The sequence below is a fragment of the Capra hircus genome, chromosome 2 (assembly GCF_001704415.2).
Source record: "Capra hircus breed San Clemente chromosome 2, ASM170441v1, whole genome shotgun sequence".
Classification (NCBI taxonomy): domain Eukaryota; kingdom Metazoa; phylum Chordata; class Mammalia; order Artiodactyla; family Bovidae; genus Capra; species Capra hircus.
Window position 1 is genome coordinate 44709775 of NC_030809.1, and position 22996 is coordinate 44732770.

The following is a 22996-nucleotide window of genomic DNA, read 5'->3' on the forward strand; positions in this document are numbered from 1 at the left end:
TGGCAACAAACTTCCTAATTTTAAAGTTAGGCTCAAAATATACTCTAATTGCTGAAAAAGTCAGTCCAAGGAATAAGGCTGACCTACCATGGCCTCCCTGGTAGCTTAGATGGTAAAGCGTCTGCCTGCAATGCTGGAGACGCAGGTTCGATCCCTGGGTCAGGAAGATCCCATGGAAAAGGAAATGGCAACCCACTCCAGTACTCTTGCCTGGAAAATTCCATGGACAGAGGAGCCTTGTAAGCTACAGTCTATGGGGTCACAGAGCAACTTCACTTCTACCATGTGCCAGGGTCTCTGCTGAGGTGGAGGGGAGGGGGGAAAATGTATAAGGTATGGAGACTACCTTCAAAAAGATCACATTTTCACATGGGAGATGCTCAATTAAAAATTGGTTACAACAGTATCCTAAAGTGCAAAGAAAGATGTGAATCTAAGGTAGAAAGGAAGCATAGACAAAGGAGCAGTTAGCTTTGTGGGGATCGAAGCGGCCACCAAGAAAGGCATGTAGAAGAGTGACATCTGATCGAGATTTGGACAGATATTTGGTCGGGGAAGTGAAGATGGAATTTATTTCTGGCAGGGGAGGAAGCACAGAAAGATCAGAAATGAGAGCTCAGAAATACCTTGTGGCAGAAAGTGAGCAGAATATTTTCATTTGCTAAGAAGTTTTATTTTCCTCTTAAATGAAGCTGCCTTCCAGGTCTTATGTAAGATGATGATTTTCCTATTTGGAAACTGTGAAAATAAAACCTGGCTGTGATGATTACCTAGAGATTATTAAAGTAGAAATTTTAGTTACTTAAGATTTTTATTCTATATAAAATGATATAATAGCTTTTCTATGAATAGATGACCAATATTTTTCATATTCTTTGAATTTAGAATGACCATTTTGGAACTGTTGTCAACAATGCATAATATTTTGGAATGCTTCTCAGCATTATCAGGAGGAAAGTACAAATCAAATTTTAAACTGACATAAAATACACATTTGAACAAACAGCCCTACAAAGTGAAACTATCTGGGAACTTCTGATAATAGCATTGAAATCTGTTTATTAAATTATTTTGGTGTACTGGGTTGGCCAATGTTGTAGTTTTGAAAAATCATTTGCTTATAAGGAAAAATATTAATCTTTGTTATATACTATCATACCTTCTGGGCTTCCCTGGTACCTCAGCTGGTAAAGAGTCTGCCTGCCATGCAGGAGACCCCACTTCGGTTCCTGGGTTGGGAAGATCCCCTGGAGGAGGGCATGGCAACCCACTCCAGTGTTCCTGCCAGGAGAATCCCCATGGATAGAGGAACCTGGCGAGCTACCGTCCATAGGGTCACAAAAAGTCGGACACGACTGAACAACTACACACACTAAACCATTCTTAAAAGGGAAAAAAAAATGACACTTTAACAGTATGCATGAGCAAGGGTATTCAATTAATATGTTTTATTTTAAAAGCCACTAATTAGAATCAGGTTTCATTTGACAAGTGATATCTAAACTTTGCAAATCAGAAATTGCCAGGTATAAAATCAGCAGGAGTTTTGTTAAGTCACTTTATTTTTTAAATTTTTACTTTCACTTTATTTTACTTTATAGTACTGTATTGGTTTTGCCATACATTGACATGAATCCACCACAGGTGTACATGCGTTCCCAAACATGAACCCCCCTCCCACCTCCCTCCCCATAACATCTCTCTGGGTCATCCCTGTGCACCAGCCCCAAGCATCCTGTATCCTGCATCGGACATAGACTGGTGATTCATTTCTAACATGATAGTATACATTTCAATGCCATTCTCCCATGTTAAGTCACTTTTTTTTTTTAAGTCACTTTAATACTGACATTTTTAACTACCGTAGACTTCTATTAGTAACCACATTCATGTTTTATTATGTTACAGAGGCCAAATATATCTTTCATGTAGCTTAGTAGAAAAGGGGTTTTTTGGTTTAATATAATTAGATTAACTATCGTTATTCCAATATTAGTTCCATTGGTTCCCAAGTTTGAGGAAGTGTATTATCTTCCAGTGGTGTCTATAAAAAGAGCAAAAAACTATCCCTCTGTAACAATCTTCTGACATGACTACTAAAAGATTTATTTTATTTGGTTGCACTGCGGGGCTTGCAAGATCTTAGTTCCCCCACCAGTGACTGAACCCCTGCCATGGCAGTGAAGGCACTGAGTCCTTTAAAATAAAAGATCTTTATTTTAAAGAATATTTGCTAGAGAGGTCAAGTTATTTGACCAGATTTCATGCAGCCAGTAAATAGCAGAATAAGAATCCGAATTTGGATTTATCTCAGAGTTCAAGCTCTTAATCATACAAATTCTGCCTATTCTTAAGTCATGCATAAGAACAATTTTTCTTTATACATGTGACGAGTAAGTGGGAAAAATGTCTTCACCTAGATGAAAGAAAGATTGTATACAAATATAAGGGGCATTTATTTGGTACCAAATTACCATGTTCAGCTTTGCATGTTTTTGCCTTTAGAATTGATCTTGATTTTAGTATACCACTTAATGTATTACCATAATAATACGTAAATGTATACTTTCAAGATCCATTGCTATATTTTCACATAGGAATTGTGAAATATAAGCAAAATAGGAACTTTGAAAATTATCAAAAAATGTTCAATGATTGTTTCAGGAGGAGGAAATACCTTTTTATGTCTCTTAACAATTCACATTTTAAACAATTCATTTCACTAATACTAATTCTAGCCTTATAGAATCAACAAAAATGCAGTATGGGAAAGTAAGCATACTCACCTTGCCATGTGTAAGTAATTACTAGCATGAGCATGGGGGAGATAGTTTCTCCACACTCTGACTGACTGCCACTGACCTGTTGCTTCTGACTTCCTTAATAAAATCAGAACCTGGAAGAACTGGAGCTATTTCCATGGCATCAGGCTTCAGGACATCATGTTCAACAGGTCCCTAATCCTTAAGAATAAAACAGGAGGGTAGAATTCTTAATGTGTTTTCTCATATCAATTGATGTTTTATTTGGGGTGTTAACTGGAGGCTTATCGATCATAATCCATGCTTTAGTCAATCCTAAAGGTTTATCAACCCTGAACATTCATTGGAAGGACTGATTCTGAAGCTAAACTTCCAATACTTTGGGCACCTGATGCAAAGAGCCGACTCAATGGAAAAGACCCTACTGCTGGGAAAGACTGAAGACGGGAGGAGAAGGGGAGAAGATGAGATGGTTGGATAGCATCAACTACTCAATGGACATGAGTCTGAGCAAACTCCAGGAAATGATGGACAGGGAAGGCTGGCATGCTGCAGTCCATGGGGTCACAAAGAGTTGGACACAACTGAGTGACTGAACAACAACCAGAGGCTTGCTTGATGGTGCAAAAACAAAAGTAAAGATCATTGCTCACTAAGGAAATCTGGACTCCAGGTTGGGATCCTAGATTGTGGATCTCCACATTCCAAGCCATCTAATGGTCCGCTTTTCTAGTTAGCTTGTGGAAGCCTGAAATGGAGGAAAACACTGCTTATCCTGGGATAAATCTATTAGTATGTTGAAGGAAATGAAATAGCAGTTCTCTGAATGTTTATCACTTCTTAATGAAATTAAACCCTCCCATATAAAGTATTTTCACTGTGTTAAATCCTTTCATTTTATAAAAAAAGTTTTTCTTTTAATGCAACACTGAATTTTAACTACTGCTGCTGCCTCATTTTTAAGGGATTTGTACAAGGACATTTAAATAGTTCTTATCAATCCAACACCATGAGTGAGAAGACCTGATTCCTGACCAGGAAGTGTCAGTAGCTCTACCTTGCTTGCCGACACCATTCCTATACTGTGCTCCCACTTGCACGCTTTCCTTAGTGACCTGTAAAGCGAAGTGATGTGTAAATGCTACATTATTTGGCTCAGAGACATTGTATATCTCTCGGTAATTTTCCCTAATTGAGCAAAACTGACAGTTTGGGCCCTAGAGTCACTACCCTGACTTCCTACTGTGTTCCTTGGAGGCCCTTTCTCTGCTTCAGGTTGACCTGTAGAAGCTATTAGTTGAATATCCTCTTGAGTTAAACTTCATCCAGTTGGAATAAGCCCTTTCTAAAATATCTCAAGAAACTTACTGTGCTGATAGTAACAGTTTTGAAGTCATCTTGCTTACCATGTTAGAAGCATTTATTCTTTGAGGAGAAAGGTGTTCAGTTCTTTTTAGGTAATTAACATTGTATACTTGTTAGTTAGTTATCCTTTCTGTTCATTTATTAATTGAATAAACATTCATCCATAAGGAAGTGTGCATTAGGCACTGTGCTAATAGATAAGGCTACTGACATGCACGTGGAGAAGCACCCGGTGGAGAGACAGGCAGGTAAATACAGCAGAGGAGCTGAATTTGAGAGTAGAGGTATGCCTTTAGGAGGGACTCCTGAGTCAGGAAAGATCTGTGGAATTACAGCAAACATCATATTTGACAAGTTATAACTCTTACCCGTTTAAGGATCTGGACTGTGAGATTCTAAGGAAAGCTGAAGATTTTTTTCTTAAAAAAAAAAAGCCAAATTTCTGCATATTATTTCATGTATTCACCTTTAAACCTCATATATCTCAAGGTTAGAATTCCTGGTCTAAAGACTTAATTTTCAGTCCAAATTAGCTCTGTAGTATAAATAGCTTACCCTTCTTATTATTATAAAACCTTTTCCCCCCGAATTTTAAAGCTAAGTACTTTGTAATAATATTCTAGAATCTCACCCCATGTTTATGTTTTTCATAATGTTATAGGCTTTATTTACCACCTCGTTATTTTTCCTTGCTCGCCCATATGTCACAGCTGTGACTAATTCATATTTGTAAAGTTTTAAAGTTGATAACTTTTGTTAACGTTTAAAAACAAAGCACTTTGGGACTTCCCTGGTAGTCCAGTGGCTAAGACCATGCTCTCAAAGCAGAGGACCCAGGTTTGTTCCCTGGTCAGGGAACTAGATCCCACGGGCCACAACCTAAAAATACCACATGCTGCAACTAAGACCCAGGGCAACCAAATAAATAAAAAGAAAGCACTTTGAGTTTAAATTGTCTTTTACCAATAACAGAATTTTACTTTTGCCTTATTTCCAATATTTTTTCTTGAGGTTTTTAGGTGCAAATTTTACCTTTGATTCTTGAAGATTAATTTATGACAAACTGTGGTTAAGTTGGGGCTTCCCCAATGGCTTAGAAGGGTTCGATCCCTCGGTGCGGGGGGGAGGATCCCCAGAAGAGCATGGCTATCCACAGCAGTATTCTTGCCTAGAAAACCCCATGGACTGAGGAACCTGGCGGAGCTACCGTCCATGGGGTCGCAGAGAGTCAGACATTACTGAGCACTCAGGCACAAATGTGCATCTCAGGTCAGTTATTAAATCGCTGATTTAATCCTCTTTACACTTTTAAATAAGCTATACAGTAGGTGGACGTTTCCCGCGTGCCGCCACGCGTGATGAGAAGCGCCCGAGGACTGAGGGACGACCAGGGCTCAGAAGCTTCTGTTCCCGCAGGGGTGGCAGCGCAGCGCCCGCAGGTGCAGTGGGGCTGGGAGGCGGCGGGGTCCCGGGCTCGGAAAACGAGCGCAGAATCCCCTCTACTTCCCTACGCCTCGGAGGTCGCCCACTCAAGTACCTTAACGATTTGGTGTCTGTCATTTCACTTTATTAGAGGGATTCCGGAAAGGAGGAGCAGAGAGGCTCCCGGAGTTTCTTCAAGAACCGGCTAAGAGCCGGGGCCTCCGTGGGTCGGGGTTAGGCGGGAGCGAGAGGCGTGAACGCGGAGGACGCCGGGCCGAGGCACCGAGGGCAGCGCGGCTCCCGCGTGCTCCAGGCCGCAGCGTTTAAATCTCCCGCCTCCCGCGGCGGGAGCCCGACACCTCCACGCTCTGGTGCGGAGGGGCACCGGCTGCGGGAGCGCCCCGGCGAAGGCGGCGGCGGCAGGAACCGGCACCGGGACAGAGCCCCGCGCGGCCGAGCGGGACCCGAGGCGGCAGAGGACGGGCGCGTCGCGACTCCGACGTCGAGGTGAGCGTCGGCGGCGGCCTCCCCGGGCTCCCATCCTGCGGGGCGGCCGAAGGGCCGCGCCCTCCCCGGCCGACCGGGGCCTGGAGGCCAAACCCTCGGTTCCCATGGCGACGCCCCTGGGTGGCTGCGCCGGCGGGAGGCGCCCGCCACGCGCGCACGCGGTCTTTCGGGGCCTCGCCGGCCTTCCCGGTTCCCTTGGGGACCCCGGCCCCTGCGGCCTCTCTCCCGGACGAAGTCCAGGCCGAGCTCCTCCGGGCTTACTCTGGGCAGATCGGGCTGGCAGTGGTTTTAGGCTTGCCTGCGTCCCCTCGGGACTGAGGGAGTCCCGCCCACGCTCCCCCCGGGGAGCGAAGGAGCGCCGGGGCCTGACGCTTGATTGAGTGATTTCTCTCGAAGGTGGAGGTCGCTTCCATTAGAAGCAGATGCTCCCGGCCTTTAGGTGCTTTCCTGCTGACCTCCTTTTTATCCTGTTATTTTCCTGTCGTTATTTTGTAATGGGAATGTCTTCTTTAGAAACGAAATGGCTAGCAATGGGTAAAAACACAACCTAAGTCAAGGCGCGGTTTAAGACGAAGTGCGGCCGGCAGGAGCTGCAAAGTCACGGCACACAAATCCTGCAGCCCGAGGCCTTTATCCCAGCGCCACGGACCGATCCTAGGCGGTCATGGAAACTCGGATCACCTGGTCAGTGCCCAAGTGCTGTCAGCGGTTATATACCTGATGCTCCGAGAAAGATGGAGAGGGGAGGAAAAAAAATCCATCCTGGCAATTAACCCGCGATGCTGTGGATTTGCCAGTAGAGGGGGTGGGGTTATTTTTCAAGTAATAGATTATCTTAATGCACAAAGCATAAAAACGATCATAAGCTGTGGATCACCGTGAAATAGCTTATTGGGAAGATAACGTTTAACCGCGGTTTGGGGTTTTTTTCTAAGTATGTGTTGATTTGTTTGGTTCTGACTCAGTTAACGTACTGTAACGTGATATTCCTTTAATGATCTTCACATCAATATTTATGCAGTAGCCACAGGTGCCTCATCCTTTAGTAGGAGTTAATTATACTAATAATTTACTGGCCAAATAAACATCATCCAATGGTATGTATATATTTTTTATATGACCAAACTTTCTAGTCGCTTTTGTATTCTTATTTGCCTGACATATCCAGTATTCTTTGAAATTTTTTGTATTTATTAGTGCAAAATTATTGTACATCTTGACGTTGAAACAGTTATGTGCAAGAAGTTGTTCTAATTAACAGTAATTAATGTTAGGGTTAGGTGGTTGCTCAGAGATCAGCCAGTCCAAAGTGTAAAAACTGCAAACATAAGACTGGTGGAAAAACTAGGAAGCCATATTTTTTTAGAAATATTTATTATAAAGCAATAAAATTTATACCAATAACTGAACTAGGACAAAATATTAAATATCAGATATAAAGCAGTATTGTTTTGTTCTGTACTATCAAACTATATTTCATTGTGTAGTAGTACATGCTTTTTATTAAAAATTTTCCCTTTTCCTTTGTTGTTTACCTTTTTCAATACTCATTGTGCCTCCTTTAAATTTTTAACAACAGATGGGGTGTGTGAAAGACTTTTCAGTATATCTGTGACTCGAAAGATTTCCTCATGTGAACTGGCTTTTGTTATATAATATCCTCACACCCTTTTCCACTGTGTTTTTCTTTCATCTGTTATGTGTTTCCTTTATTCTGAAGTCAGACTTTTCAAACTTCTGCTCGCATCCAATATTTGCTTTCTATGTAATTCTTTATTGTATTATTATGATGATGATTTCACCCTTGTTGAGTTATTTGCAAATATCACTTTAGGTTTAAAGTTTTTTTAATGCATGAACTCTTGATTCAGCCCTTATCTGTCCAGGAATTAATTTTATAGTATACTTAACATGTATTTTAAATAATGCATGTATGTTTATTAATTTCAATGTGGTTTGAAATAATAAAATCTAGAAGCAGTCTAAATATCCATCAGTAATAGACCAGTCAAGTAGATTATAGTACATCCATACAAATGAAATGTTATATATCCATTAAAATTGTATTACAGTTATGTAGAAAATTCCTTGTCATATTCTTTTACCCTCAACACTGTACAGTCTCACTTTAATCCATAATGTAATGTGGCTGAGGAGATGCCTGAGGTCAGGATAAATAATTTAACTTGTAGGTGGTCCTTTTTTTTTGTCTAGATCCTAGTAGCATTATTTTTTTACCTTTTAAAATTCAGCAACATTCCATAGTATATCTTATTCTTGATCATTCTGTATTGATTTTACCTGGAACATGATGAACCCCTTCAGTTTTCAGCTTTGTATTCTTGAATATTTTGGCTTTTCCTTGTATCTGTCTTTCTCTGTTCAAGAGTGTTACATAGATTAGATCTCAATTGTTTTTATTCCAAACGTATACATCATTTTGTTCTGTCTAACCACTTTGTTTAAATCTAACCACCTTTATCTTATAATCTTCATTCTGAATGATCTTCCCAGGTTTGTCATCAGTATTATTAACTTAGTTTTCTAAAGTATCTATTCTACCTGGAATTGTTTCTAATGTAGTTTTGAGTCCTCTGGTGTTTTTCTCTTATTTTTCTTTATATATTTAGCTTCCTTTAGCTCTTACTAAAAAAATCTCTTTTATGGAGTTTGTTCCATTTATCTTCAGGCAGACCAGTTTTTCTTTAAACCTGTTCTATGAAGCAGTTTTTCAGATGTCTGTCTTCTTCCCCTTTCTCACTTTATGATCCCTCCTTCTTTCTTGTGGCTTCCCTGGTGGCTCAGATGGTAAAGCGTCTGCCTGCAGCGCGGGAAACCCGATTTCGATCCCTGGGTTGGGAAGATCCCCTGGAGAAGGAAATGGCACCCCACTCCAGTATCCTTGCCTGGAAAATCGGCTGCAGTCCATGGGGTCGCAAACAGCTGGACACAACTGAGTGACTTCAGTTTCACTTTCTTTTCCTGTAGTGCTACTTTTTCATGTTATTTATTTTGCATGTTATTGTTGGAAAGAGCAGTTCTGTTCTGGCCTGCTTTTTGCCCAAGAGTAGTGAAGTAGTTATTATATATCCCTGTATCTTGGAATAACAGTTTCAGAGTCTACATAGGAGAATGGGTACCTTATTGTGATCTCTTCTTTAATTGGCTTCTTGGGGACACTTTTCATATGCTCTCTTTAAGCGGTTTCCCTTAGCATGTGTAGTCACTGGTTCCAGAGGCAGGTGAATACTGATTAATCTGTGATTATCCTAGGGTGCTTTTGTCTGCTGTGCAAAGTTCACTACCAGCTCGTTGTTCAGTTTCTCTGCAGCCATGCCTTGCCTCTTGGCAGGGAGAACTAAAAACACCCTGGCTGTTGTAGGGTTTAGGGAGCCCAGTACATAATACCTCTCACTTTTTTGTTATCCCTTAAGTCTCCGTCTAGTCAAGGCTATGGTTTTTCCAGTGGTCATGTATGGATGTGAGAGTTGGACTGTGAAGAAAGATGAGCGCCGAAGAATTGATGCTTTTGAACTGTGGTGTTGGAGAAGACTTTTGAGAGTCCCTTGGATTGCAAGGAGATCCAACCAGTCCATTCTGAAGAAGATCAACGCTGGGATTTCTTTGGAAGGAATGATGCTAAAGCTGAAACTCCAGTACTTTGGCCACCTCATGCAAAGAGTTGACTCACTGGAAAAGACTGTGATGCTGGGAGGGATGGGGGCAGGAGGAGAAGGGGACGACAGAGGATGAGATGGCTGCATGGCATCACCGACTCAATGGACGTGAGTTTGAGTGAACTCTGGGAGTTGGTGATGGACAGGGAGGCCTGGCGTGCTGCGATTCATGGGGTCGCAAAGAGTCGGACACGACTGAGCAACTGAACTGAACTGAAGATTGATTGTGGTCAAGACCTAGGCAGATGGAGATATACTTTAATATTGAGAGAACTGTTAGAGGATGTGTATCATATCAATGGTCTTTTAATATTTCTGTTTCCTAGTCCATACCTGAAATAGCCCATTCAAGGGAAAGTTTGGGTCTTCATAATAGACACACTTGCCTAAGACTTTTACCTCATTCTGATTAGGTTGCAAGTGGTGGATTAGAGGTTAAAAAAAGACCTAATTCACTAATTCTCTGGCTTGATAGATTAGCTCTACTCAGTCAAGAAATGTGGACCAGTGGTTAATTCACCAGTCAGGTTTCTTACTGTAGGAGAGAAAGGGCAAGAGGCTGGAAATATTTATAGAAAATTTCCCTTCACAGAAACCAGAAGAGCTTAAACATTTCCCGCCATAAACACAATGATCTCTTCTTCAGTAGTCTTCTTTGCAATCATATGATAGTATAGGAAGACAGGCCAAGTAAACTGTCTCTTTAAGTCTGGCTGTGCTTGCACAAGAATTCACATCTTCAAGTTAGTGATTAATTATTGGAATTGTTCTTCAGAACCTGCTCAATTTGCCAAAACCGAACCTGCTTCAGATTAGAGGAGATGCTGGTCAGATTTGGACATCCTCTTTAAATCTAATGCAGACTTCATTGTATCTCACATTTATTCATTGGCTTCAGTGCTATCAGTTCAGTTCAGTTGCTCAGTCGTGTCCGCCTCTTTGCAACCCTATGGACTGCAGCGCACCAGGCTTCCCTATCCATCTCCAACTCCTGGAGCTTGCTCAAACTCATCAAGTTGGTGATGCCACCCAACCATCTCATCCTCTGATCCCTTCTCCTCCTCCCTTCAGTCTTAACTAGCATCGGGGTCTTTTCAGTGAGTCAGTTTTTCACATCAGGTGGCCAAACTATTGAAGTTTCAGTTTTAGCACCAGTCCTTCCAATGAATATTCAGGACTTATTTCCTTTAGGATTGACTGGTTTGATATCCTTGCAGTCCTAGGGACTCTCAAGAGTCTTCTCCAACACCACAGTGCAAAAGCATCAATTCTTAGGCACTCAGCTTTCTTTATAGTCCAATTCTCACATCCATGCATGACTACTGGAAAAGTCTTGGCTTTGACTATATGGACCTTTGTTGGCAAAATAATGTCTCCGCTTTTTAATATGTTGTCTAGGTTGGTCATAGCTTTTCTTCCAAGGAGCAAGCATCTTTTAATTTCATGGCTGCAGTCGCCATCTGCAGTGATTTTGGAGTCTAAGAAAATTAATAAAGTCTGTCACTGTTTCCATTGTATCCTCATCTATTTGCCATGAAATGATGGGACCAGATGCCATGATCTTTGTTTGTTGAATGTTGAGTTTTAAGTCAGCTTTTTCACTCTCCTCTTTCACTTTCATCAAGAGGCTGTTTAGTTCCTCTTCACTTTCTTCCATAAAGGTGGTGTCATCTGCATATCTGAGGTTATTGATCTGTCTCCCAGCAGTCTTGATTCCAGCTTGTGGTTCATCCAGCACAGCATTTCACATGATGTACTCTGCATAGAAGTGAAATAAGCAGGGTGACAATATACAGACTTGACATACTCCTTTCCCAAATTGGAACCAGTCCATTGTCCCAAGTCCTGTACCAACCGTTGGCTTCTTGACCTGCAAACAGGTTTCTCAGGAGGCAGGTCAGGTGGTCTGGTATAACCATCTCTTAAAGAATTTTCCACAGTTTGTTGTGATCCACAGCGTCAGAGGTTTTGGCATAGTCAATAAAGCAGAAGTAGATGTTTTTCTGGAGTTCTCTTGCTTTTCTATTATCCAATGGATGTTGGCAATTTGATCTCTGGTTCCTCTGCCTTTTCTAAATCCAGCTTGAACATCTGGAATTTATTGGTTCACGTACTGCTGAAGCCTAGCGTGGAGAATTTTGAGCATTACTTTGCTACCATGTGAGACGGGTGCAATTGTGCAGCAGTTTGAACATTCCTTGGCATTGCCTTTCTTTGGGATTGGAGTGAAAACTGACCTTTTCCAGTCCTGTGGCCACTGCTGAGTTTTCCCAGTTTGCTGACATATTGAGTGCAACATTTTCACAGCATCATCTTTTAGGATTTGAAATAGCTCAGCTGGAATTCCATCACCTCTTTATGCTTTGTAAGGCCAACTTAACTTCATACTCCAGGATGTCTGGCTCTAGGTGAATGATCGCACCATCATGGCTATCTGGGTCATTAAGATCTTTTCTGTATAGTTCTTCTGTGTATTCTTGCCACTTCTTCTTAATATCTTCTGCTTCTGTTAGGTCCATATCATTTCTGTCCTTTATTGTGCCCATCTTTGTATGATATGTTCCCTTGGTATTTCTGATTTTCTTGAAGCGATCTCTAGTCCTTAACATTCTATTGGTTTTCTCTGTTTCTTTGCACTGATCACTGAGGAAGGCTTTCTTATCTCTCCTTGCTATTCTTTAGAACTATACATTCAGATGGCTATTATCTTTCCTTTACTCCTTTACCTTTCACTTCTCTTCTTTTCAGCTATTTGTAAGGCCTCCTCAGACAACCATTTTGCCTTTCTGCATTTCTTTTTCTTGGAGGTGGTCTTGATCACCACCTCCTGTACAATGTCATGAACTTCCATCCATAGTTCTTCAGGCAATCTGTCTATCAGATCTAATCCCTTGAATCTATTTGTCACTTCTACTATATAATTGTAAGGGATTTAATTTGGGTCATACCTGAATGGTCAGTGCTATGAGATGTGGTAATTTTTTTCTCATTGGGAACCTAATTTAACAAATAGAGGGATTTTTAAAATGTATTTATCATTGAGATATAGTTCATGTAGAATATTATATAAGTTGCACATGTACAATAATTTTTAAAGGTTATACACCACTTAGAGTTATTTTAAAACATGGGCTGTATTCCCTGTGATGTGCAATATATCCTTGCAGTTTATTTTATGCATAGGAGTTTGTGCCTCTTAATCTCCTACCCCTATCTCCCCCTCCCCTCTTTCCTCTCTCCACTAGTAACTGCTGGTTTTTTCTCTATATCTGAGTCTGTTTCCTTTTTGTTATATTCCCTAGTTTGCTTTATTTTAAATTCCGGTTATAGGTGATACCATACAGTATTTGTATTTCTCTGACTTATTTTGCTTAGCAAAATAACCTCCAAGTCCAACTATATTGTTGCCAATGACAAAGTTCATTCTTTTATTATGGCTGAGTAGTATTCCATTGTATGTATATATACCGTATATTATTTATCCATTTGTCTATTGATGGACATTTAGTAAGCAGAAGTAGAAGTGTTAGTTGCTCAGTCATGTCTGACTCTTTCTGACCCCAAGAACTGTAGCCTGCCAGGTTCCTCTGTCCATGGCATTCTCCAGGCAAGAATACTGGAGTGGGTTGCCATTCCCTTGTCCAGGGATTGAACCCGGGTCTCTAACATTGCAGGCAGATTATTTACCTTCTGGGCCTTCAGGGAAGCCCTGGACACTTAAGTTGCTTCCATATCTTGGCAACTGTAAACAATGGTGCTATGAACATTGGGATACATGTCTCTTTTCAAATTAGTGTCTTTATTTTTTTCTGATATGTACACCCAGGAGTGAAATTGCTGGATCATATGGTAGTTCTGTTTTTAGTTTTTTGAGAAACTGCCATACTGTTTTCGACAATGACTGTACCAATTTATCTTCTTACCAACAACGTACAAGGGTTCTTGTTCTCCACATCTTCCCCAGTATTTTTTGTATGTATTCTTTTTTTATGGAAACTTTTCTGATAGGTGTGAGGTGATATCTCGTTGTGGAATTTTAATTTGCATTTCCCTGTTGTCTAACCATGTTGAGCATCTTTTCATTAGCCTGCTGGTCATCTGTATGTCTTCTTTGAAAAAATGTCTATTCAGATCTTCTGCCTTTTTAAAACAAAAATTATTTCTTTTCTTGGCTGTGCTGGGTCTTAGTTGTGGCACATGGGATCTTCGATCTTTGTTATGGCATGAGAGAGCTGGTGTGGTGACATGAGAACTCTTAGTTGCAGCGTGTAGGATCTAGTTCCCTGACCAGGGATGGAACCTGGGAGACCTGCATGGGGAGTGCAGAGTCTTAGCCCCCGGACCACCAGGGAAATCCCCTTCCGCCTAATTTTAAGGCAAAGAAAAGCAGGAATAAACAAGTGGGACCTAATTAGATTTAAAAGCTTTGTAGGCAAAGGAAACATAAATGAAATGAGAAGACAACCTACTGGATGGAAGAAAGTATTCTCTCCAGGGAAAGGAATGATACAGACATGCACTCATTCCCTCATCTTTTAAATCATTGCTTATCTAATAGGATAAACGTATTTTTCTTTTGTTTGTGCTTTAGTTACAAAACTGATTAAATAACATATTTGTGTAATGTTACACAAAACATTGGGCTTTTGAAGTCCTTTTGTGAATTGCCTGTTCTTGTTTCACCCTTATTTTTAAATTAGTTTATCTTTTCACTATTGAGTTATGAATTCTCTAATTTAAAAATACTTTTTCTTCTTTATATCTCACTTTATCCAGTTATTTCTTTTCCAGATTTACTTATGGCCCATTTTGTTATATGAATTGGGATTTTTTACAATATCTTATGTGATTTCTGTGCCTGGTTCCACCTAAGGTTTTTGGCCCCAAACATTCATCTGTATTTTCACATGTCACTGTTACAAGATTTTAACATTTAAATTTTGAACCATCCTTATACTGACTAAGGATAAAACACTTTTTTTCTCCAAATAGACAGTTAATTATCCCAACAATATTTATTGAATAACATATCCCTTTTCTAGTGATTTGAAATGCTACATTCATTGTAGTGGGCTAAATGTGACCCCCAAAGATAATAGGTCCTAATTCCTGGACTGTGTATATATGACCTCATATGGTAAAAATTTTATGGATGTGACTAGGATTAGATTGTGTGAAGGATCTTGAGATTATTCTGGATTGCCTGGGAGGGTCCTAAGAACCATCATAAGTGTCCTCAATTTTTAGAGAGACAGAGAGAGATGAAACACATACAGAGAGGAGGAGGTGATGGGAAGACAGAGGCAGATCGGAGCTCTGCTGCTGTTGGCCATGGACTACCAGCAGCCACCAGAAGGTGGAAGAGGGAAGACAGTTTTCTTCCCTAGGGTCGCACAGCAAGTACAGCCTTGCTAAGACCTTAATTCCAGATTTCCGGCCTTTAGAGCTGAGATGGCAAATTTCTATTGTTTTAAGCCACCAACTTTGTGGTAATTTGTTACAGCAGCCCTAGGAAATTAACATATAGACCATATACTACATTCTTTTTATTTTTTTTTAATCTCTTTGTGTATTTCTTTTCATTTGTTTCCACTGTTTTATGGTTCTGGTATCAGTGCCATTCTGTTTTAATCAGTAAGATTCACATTCAGGCTTATTTTTTCATAGTTATTATTTTGTTGAAGTTGTACATGTCCATGATGTTTAAAAGTCAAGTGTTAAAAGGATTATAATGTTTAAAAGCAGTTCTCCCATTCCTGCTCCTGCTCCAGTCTCCAGTGTCGCATACCTTCACCTCTGTGTTTTCGCTGGTATTTTCTAAATCACATGTGTATCTGCTACATTTTGATTTATTAATTTAAAACATTATCTAACTTTCTATATGGCAGATGAGGACTAGCTCTCCTTCACCACCACAATCCCCTTTTGTTCTTCCCCAGTATAGCTGTGTTATAATTTTATTAAACCAAGTAAGTGTTTATGTTACTGTGAACTAATAAGTATCTTTAAAACTTAGTCAAAAAATATTACTGAGATCAATTTCAAAGCACATACTGCCTATGCTTTCTTCTAGAAGTTTTATGGTTTGGGGTCTTATATTTAATTCTTTAATCCATTTTAAATTTATTTTTATCATTGAGAAATTACTCCAGTTTGATTTTTTTTGCACATAGCTGTCCAGTTTTCCCAAAGCTGTTTATTGAAGAGGCTCTCTTTTTTTCCCCACTGGATATTTTTGCCTCCTTTGTCATAGATTAATTACCCATGTAGGTGTGGGTTCATTTCTGAGCTCTTTGTTTTGTTTCATTGATCTGTGTATCTGTTTTAGTGGCAATACCATACTGCTTTGATGACTTTAGCTTTGTCGTATAGTTTGAAATCAAGCAGCATGATCCCTCCAACTTTGTTCGTTCTCGAGACTGTTTTGGCTATTCAGAGTCTTTTGTGTTTCCATACAGATTTAGAATTATTTGTTCTAGTTCTGTGAAAAATGCCATTGGTATTTTGTTAGAATTACATTGACTCTAGATTTCCTTGAGTAGTATGATCTTTTTAATAGTATTAATTCTTCTGATCCATGAGCACAGCTTATCTTTCCATCTATTTGAGTAGTCTTCAGTTACTTTCATTCTACAGTTTTCTTAGTATAGGATTTTTACCTCCTTAGATTTATTTCTATGTATTTTATTCTTTTTGATGTGATTGTAAGTGGGATTGTTCTTAATTTCTCTTTCAGATAGTTCATTATTAACATATGAAAATACAACAGATTTCTGCATATTAATTTTGTAATCTTCAACTTTACCAAATTCATTAATAGTTTTCTCGTGGTATATTTAGGATTTTCTATGAATAATATCATGTTACCTGCAAACAGTGACAGTGTGAGGTTGTTGGTAGGAGAGGGGAATAGGAGCTCCCTTAAAAATAATGTGTATGTGATAGTCTTTGTAATAACTAGTTTAACTCCTCAGACCATTTCTGTGGCCATGCCACACAGCTTACGGGATCTTAGTTCTCCATCCAGGGACTGAACCCAGGCAAAAGTAGTGAAAGCTCCGAGCCCTAACCACTGAGCCACCAGGGAATTCCTCTGACTTCTCAGATTTTTTCATGCAGTTAAACTAGTTCTGACGCGTTTCAGATAAGTAAAATTGCGACATAAAAATATAGATGGTGAGGTGAAGTCACTCAGTCGTGTCCAACTCTTTGGGACCCCATGGACTGTAGCCTACCAGGCTCCTCCGTCCATGGGATTCTCCAGGCAAGAATATTGGAGTGGGTTGCCATTTCCTTCTCCAAGGGATCTTCCCGACCCAGGGATCAAACCCAGGTCTCCCGCATTGGAGGCAGATGCTTTAACCTCTGAGCCACCAGGGAAGCTATATATATAAGTACTTAATATATAATAATAAATGAATGGTTCTTACTTTGGATAAAGGCTGCTGGTGTTAAATAGTAATCAGTTCCTCGGTTCAGTCTCTCAGTTGTGTCAGACTCTTTGCGACCACATGGACTGCAGTATGCCAGGCCTCCCTCTGTCCATCACCAACTCCCAGAGCTTACTCAAACTCATGTCCATAGAGTCAGTGATACCATCCAACCATCTCATCTCCTGTTGCCCCTTCTCCTCCCACCTTCAATCTTTCCCAGCATCAGGGTTTTTTCCAATGAGTCAGCTCGGCATCAGGTGGCCAAAGTATTGGAGTTTCAGCTTTAACATCAGTCCTTCCAATGAATATTCAGGACTTATTTCCTTTAGGATGGACTGGTTGGATTTCCTTGCAGTCCAAGAGACTCTCAAGAGTCTTCTCCAACCCCACAGTGCAAAAGCATCAGTTCTTCAGTGCTCAGCTTTCTTTATAGTCCAGCTCTTATGGAAAGACCATACCTTTGACTAGATAGACCTTTGTTGGCAAAGTAATACCTGTGCTTTTGAATATGCTGTCTAGGTTGGTCATAGCTTTACTTCCAAGGAGCAAGCATCTGTTAATTTCATGGCTGCAGTCACCATCTGCACTGATTTCGGAGCCCAGGAAAATAAAGCTTGTCACTGTTTCCGTTGTTTCCCCATCTATTTGCCATGAAGTGATGGGACCGGATGTCGTGATCTTAGTTTTCTGAATATTGAGTTTTAAGCCAACTTTTTCACTCTCCTCTTTCACTTTCATCAAGAGGCTTTTTAGTTCCTCTTCACTTTCTGCCATAAGGGTGGTGTCATCTGCATATCTGAGGTTATTGATATTTCTCCCAGCAATCTTAATTCCAGCTTGTGGTTCATCCAGCCCAGCATTTTACATGATATACTCTGCATAGAAGTTAAATAAGCAGGGTGACAATATACAGCAGTAAATTTAAAAAAAAAACAAAAGCAAAAACCTTGATAATCAAGTAAACGTTTTTCATAAGAGTTGTACATAGCTAGTTGTACATGTTAATTGTCGCAGACTTGGAAACTGCAGAAAACTCTCTCATCTGTTATCCCACTGCAGAGAAAACCTTTGTTGACATTTTGGAGTGTTTTCTTCCCAGTTTTGCCTTCCCTCAAGTTGAATTTACTAGCAAACTCTGAATCTTTCGGGAAATGCTGATTGTATTTGTAAGAAAATTCATGGCTTCAGAGCCAGAGTAATCAAGAATACTACTTTAATATTAAACAGCAAACTTGTCTAATTTATTTCCTTAATTGCATCAAACAGTGATGTTATATTTAGTTAAGCCTTCACAGATCATTTTTCTCCAGGGGATTTCAGTGCTTCAGCTTGCATATTGCCATCGGTCTGTTTTGCTTGTTTCTTAGTGATTACACAGTAATGGAATAAGTAAGGTGAGTACAGAACTACCTCTAAAGAGAAGACTGATTTGTTTTATTCTAATATTTGTATTCCATATCCAGGAGATAGCTGCAAATACAGATTTAAATATTATATAGTGCAAAAATGAATAAAGTGTTCTACATGATGACTGTGTTCAAATGAAAAATATTGTACACTTTCTGGAAATAAAGGAGATTATAGACTTCCCCGGCAGTCCCGTGGTTAGGACTCTGTGTGTCCACTGCATGAGGCACAGGTTTGATCCCTAATGAGGCAAGTAAGATCCTGCATGCCCTGTGGTGAAGCCAGAAAAAGAAAAATAAAGGAAATTTCTAGTTTAGATGGCATAGTAAGTTTTGCATCAAACTCCTAGTAATTATAAAAAATAAAACAAAGCCCAGAAAGTTTGTCTTGGCTAGATAATAAGATAAACATGGACTAGAAACAAAATAGAAGGACAGAGAGGTGAGTGGACTGGAACAAATGGTGTGAGCCCCCAATATAACATTAGGTCCTTGTTTCTGGGAATTCAGTTTCTGTAGCTTGGTAGAAATTAAAAGTGTTTCACCTGCAATGGCCCTTCAATAACCTGAATAAACGAAAGGTATTTCAGATAGCACTGCATCAGTTCAGTCAGTTCAGTTCAGTCACTCAGTCGTGTCCGACTCTTTGGGACCCCATGAATCGCAGCACGCCAGGCCTCCCTGTCCATCACCATCTTCCGGAGTTCACTCAGACTCACATCCATCGAGTCGATGATGCCATCCAGCCATCTCATCCTCTGTCGTCCGCTTCTCCTCCTGCCCCCAATCCCTCCCAGCATCAGAGTCTTTTCCAATGAGTCAACTCTTCGCATGAGATGCCCAAAGTACTGGAGTTTCAGCTTTAGCATCAGTCCTTCCAAAGAAATCCCAGGATTGATGATCTTCAGAATGGACTAGTTGGATCTCCTTGCAGTCCAAGGGACTCTCAAGAGTCTTCTCCAACACCACAGTATCAGGGGCCCTAAAATATCAGTAGAAACCCTGAAAGTTAAGTGGAGACAACTAAGAATTATAGGTCTAGTGATCTATAATCACTAGATAACAACGATTAACCAGAGAGAGGAAGAAAGAAAAAAGTAAAGATTATATAATAAGCTTGTAGAATTCAGCCAGTAAAATCAATATTTGGAACATGAATTTACTCCAGGTAAAAAATCTAAGAATTCTATATATTTAGAGTGCTAAAGAGAAAAATTATGTAATGATGTTATTAAAAAGGATACAAAATTACAATATTAAAAAGTCAATTAGAAATCTTGGACATTAAAAAAGAAAAAGTCACTGGATTAAAAAAAAAAAAAAAACCTCAGTAAGTGGAATGAATTCTAGCCTGGACAGAATTGAAAAGAGAATTTATAAATTGGAAGGTTGTGCTAAAAAACTTGTCCAAAATATAGGACAGAAAAACAGATATAAAAATGAACCATTTTTATCCAAAGCATAGGACATATCAAGAATAACACCCAATAGAAGATTCAGATAAAAGAAGAAACTATGGCTGAAAAGGAATATTTGAAGGGAGTATAGCTTAGAACTTTCTAGTGCGAAAGGTTAAGATATGAACCTCCATAATGGAAAAAAACTCTACATAAATGCGTCTTAGACAACCTCAGGACATCACAGATTAAAACACTTTCAAAGTTTCAAAGAGAAAAAGGAGGGACAGTAAGAATGCATTCAAAAAAAGTGCATTCAGACAAAAAGGCACACATCAAACACACTAGAATGATTGTGAGGGGAGATGGATATGAGGAAGGGGTTAAAAAAGGAAAGTACAAGTAAGTGAAGAAACAAAATAATGAGTCTTGTATGGATCGATAATGATAGCTTTAAAAAAAAAGCAAAGTTGTTGCCAGTCTTATATTTTTGTAAACAATGAAACTGTCATTTATGAATGAAGGCAAAATAGAGATTCATAGGTACCAAAACAGAGAATTTCTCCCTACAGAACTCACTAAAAGAACTTTTAAAGTATTGTCCTATATAAGAGGAAAGAAGGAAAGTATAGGATAAAAGAAATAATCTTCTTCCACTTCCCATATGGGGAAGCCTGCCATAAACCGAATTACCTGACTGGTTGGTGAATTTGTTTAGTACTGATGCTCAGTTAGGAGGACCAGTTACCTCACACTAAACTATATTCACAAACTTTGCTATTATCTGTAAATATATATATATATATTTTTTTTTTTTTTGACCTCCAGATACTATACTACATTATTTGTTTCTTACTAGTTTAGACTAATTTGACTTCCCTGGTGGCTCAGACGGTAAAGCGTCTGTCTACAATGTGGGAGACCAGGGTTCAAGCCCTGGGTTGGGAAGATCCCCTGGAGAAGAAAATGGCAATCCACTCCAGTACTATTGCCTGGAAAATCCCATGGACAGAGGAGCCTGGTAGGCTACAGTCTATGGGGTCGCAAAGAGTCAGACACAACTGAGTGACTTCACTTTCACCTTTCACTTTAGACTAATTCAGGGAAAAGGTATACCATTTTTTGGGTCCCCTCAAAGATCCCACAATTTCATGTAATGATGCGAACATCAGGAAATAAAAATGTGGAATTGAGTAAAGTAAAATATAGATAGAAAGAGCTTTGTGACCCAATCAAAAAATGGGCCAAAGAACTAAATAGACATTTCTCCAAAGAAGACATACGGATGGCTAACAAACACATGAAAAGATGCTCAACATCACTCATTATTAGAGAAATGCAAATCAAAACCACAATGAGGTACCACTTCACACCAGTCAGAATGGCTGCGATCCAAAAATCTGCAAGCAATAAATGCTGGAGAGGGTGTGGAGAAAAGGGAACCCTCCTACACTGTTGGTGGGAATGCAAACTAGTACAGCCACTATGGAGAACAGTGTGGAGATTCCTTAAAAAATTGCAAATAGAACTACCTTATGACCCAGCAATCCCACTTCTGGGCATACACACCGAGGAAACCAGAATTGAAAGAGACACATGTACCCCAATGTTCATCGCAGCACTGTTTATAATAGCCAGGACATGGAAACAACCTAGATGTCCATCAGCAGATGAATGGATAAGAAAGCTGTGGTACATATACACAATGGAGTATTACTCAGCCGTTAAAAAGAATTCATTTGAATCAGTTCTGATGAGATGGATGAAACTGGAGCCAATTATACAGAGTGAAGTAAGCCAGAAAGAAAAACACCAATACAGTATACTAACACATATATATGGAATTTAGGAAGATGGCAATGACGACCCTGTATGCAAGACAGGAAAAAAGACACAGATGTGTATAACGGACTTTTGGACTCAGAGGGAGAGGGAGAGGGTGGGATGATTTGGGAGAATGGGAATTCTAACATGTATACTGTCATGTAAGAATTGAATCGCCAGTCCATGTCTGACGTAGGGTGCAGCTTGCTTGGGGCAGGTGCATGGGGATGACCCAGAGAGATGTTGTGGGGAGGGAGGTGGGAGGGGGGTTCATGTTTGGGAACGCATGTAAGAATTAAAGATTTTAAAATTTAAAAAAAAAAAAGAAAAAAAAAAAAAAGAAAGAGCTTTGTGAGGCTAGGAGATGTGCTACTTATAAAAGCATCTATAGACAAAAAACACTTAGGAATAAATTAAAAGCAATAAACTTATACTTAAAAAAAAACTTCAGAACACTGCTGAGAGAAATCAAAGAAGACCTAAATAAATGGAGATATATACTATATTCATGAGTTGAAAGACTCAAAAATTATTAAGATGCCAGTCCTTCACAAATTGATCTGCAGATTCAGTGCCATCCCAATCTAAATCTTAGAATTCTACATCTCAATAGTAAAAACAAAAAAACAAAGACTACCCAGTTTAAACATCGGCAAAAGACTTAAAACAGTGGAGCATTTACAGAAGGCCAGTTGGCACATGAAAACGTATTCACTACCGTCAGTCATCAGAAAAAGACACATTAAAGCCATAAGGAAATACCAGTACACAGCTGGAATGGATAAAACTAAGAAGTCTGCCAACATTAAGTGTTACTGAGATTGTAGAACAATTGTAACTCTCACACATTGCTAATGGGAATGTAAAATGACAATTTTTTATAAAGTGTACACCAATCCTTTGACAGAAAAATCCATTTATAGGTTTTATCGAAGGGAAGTGAAACATTTGCCCATGAAAAGACTTGTTTAGGCATGTTCATAGCAGATTTATTTACAATTAATTCCAAGTTGAAAGTTAAAATATGGTGTTAATACTCATACAGAGGATTACTATTCAGTGATAAGAAAGAAGGAAGTAGGAAAGGGAAACTAAGGTGAAAAAAAAAGCAAAACATTACGTATGGTAGGTTAGGCATTCACTGGAAAAGGATACAAGGGAAATTTCTTGGGTGCTGGAAATTTCTATAGCATAATACCTATT

At 39.5% G+C, this 22996-nt stretch overlaps 1 protein-coding gene across 1 annotated transcript in view; it reads left to right on the top strand.

Moving 5' to 3' along the window:
* Positions 5980-22996, top strand: part of ICA1L (islet cell autoantigen 1 like) — a 55985-nt gene continuing 38968 nt past the window's right edge. Inside the window, exon 1 of the mRNA XM_018060761.1 lies at positions 5980-6056. The gene's annotated coding sequence lies outside the window, so the exon portion shown is untranslated. The remainder of the gene's footprint in view (positions 6057-22996) is intronic.